This window comes from Austrofundulus limnaeus, unplaced genomic scaffold (genome assembly GCF_001266775.1).
Source record: "Austrofundulus limnaeus strain Quisiro unplaced genomic scaffold, Austrofundulus_limnaeus-1.0 Scaffold437, whole genome shotgun sequence".
In the NCBI taxonomy this organism is placed as follows: Eukaryota; Metazoa; Chordata; class Actinopteri; order Cyprinodontiformes; family Rivulidae; genus Austrofundulus; species Austrofundulus limnaeus.
This window is the reverse complement of record NW_013952839.1, coordinates 369,377-370,600: the sequence shown is the minus strand read 5'-3', so window position 1 is coordinate 370,600 and position 1,224 is coordinate 369,377. Positions and strand designations below refer to the sequence as shown.

Genomic DNA, 1,224 nt, shown 5'->3' with positions numbered 1-1,224 from the left:
TTTTTTTTTTTTTTTTTTTTTTTTTTTTTTTTTTTTTGATCGAGGCTTACTGAAAGAAATAAAGCACACAAGGAACTGAAGCAAGAGCGAGATGGTATTGTGGTCAGCTGACCCTCTTCACAGAGGTCCCTTTACTAGTACCATAACTAAATAAACTACAGAGGAAAATATCCGGTCCGTTTCAATCATACAGAAACTTACAAACTAAACCGCTGAAACAATGTGCCACATTTGTCCAGGAATCCCTTACTTTATTCCCCACAAAGCGCAACTTGAGGTAGTAAAGAAGACACCAGCTCAATTTAAAGTATCAGAGCAAAGCTGTGGTAACACCACAGGTTATTATGTTTTCAGAAACAAATTAACCTTTTGTCATACAGCTAGCATTAGCTGCATTTACTATTCGCTGTTTATTTTTTAAAGCAAAGTGCAAATAAATGTAGACACTAAATAATATACAAGGTGCATTAAGCTCAGTGCAGGCTTTAAAGAATGATGAGGAGTCAGAGTTACTAATGTTACTCTAGCTAACACAAAGGTAACGTTATCCCCCGGCTCAGTTGTAGCTAGCTGTCCAGACGCTATTTAGCTTTAGCGTTTCTCACTCAGAGCGTCTGCAATAACATCCAATAGCTGCTGACAGGACTGGGCTCCACAGCTTCAGCTTCAAGTACTCACGTTTGTCTAATAAGACGGGAAACTGCAGCTCCGACATCTTTTTTCTCTCAAAACGTCTGTCTCGTAGTCATATCGACAAACAGCTGCCACATTCCTTCGCAAAGACCACTACGCCGACCAGTGACCACGTCAAGCGGAACAAACCATGTATAGCTTCCGTTAAACCTTTCAAAATAAAACACAAAAGCAAAAGCAATTTAGATTTCTCTGTAAACGATGCAAATACATAGATTAAACTAATTAGGAATGCTTATCATTTAAAACAGGTTAAACTAGAGAAATGTTCATTAACCCTTTAGCTACCGCACCTAGAAAAAAACCTGTGAAAATTTTTTTCTTAGCATTTCTTTTACCCCAGGGTGATCTATAAACACAATCAATTTTTTTTTTCAACAGACCCTGTGGTTTTGGAAATATTGATCTCTACCAAACGGTTGAGATGTCCTTTATGGTTAAAGTTCATCTCTACCAAACGGTTGAGATGTCCTTTATGGTTAAAGTTCATCTCTACCAAACGGTTGAGATGTCACCTAATGGTTTAAGTAC

At 37.7% G+C, this 1,224-nt stretch overlaps 2 protein-coding genes across 7 annotated transcripts in view; both read right to left on the bottom strand.

Annotated features, from left to right (window-relative positions):
- The window catches only part of LOC106529325 (RAB, member RAS oncogene family like 6), a 52,301-nt gene extending 51,494 nt beyond the window's left edge, over nucleotides 1-807 (bottom strand). For 4 of the 6 annotated variants that reach the window (XM_014024714.1, XM_014024720.1, XM_014024718.1 and 1 more), the window contains exon 1: nucleotides 679-807. The gene's annotated coding sequence lies outside the window, so the exon portion shown is untranslated. The remainder of the gene's footprint in view (nucleotides 1-678) is intronic. The other 2 variants (XM_014024717.1, XM_014024719.1) reach the window with 1 other exon arrangement.
- Nucleotides 808-965: 158 nt separating this feature from the next.
- Nucleotides 966-1,224, bottom strand: part of LOC106529329 (piggyBac transposable element-derived protein 2) — a gene marked incomplete at its 5' end in the record, with an annotated part of 6,054 nt that continues 5,795 nt past the window's right edge. Inside the window, 1 exon segment of the mRNA XM_014024726.1 lies at nucleotides 966-1,208.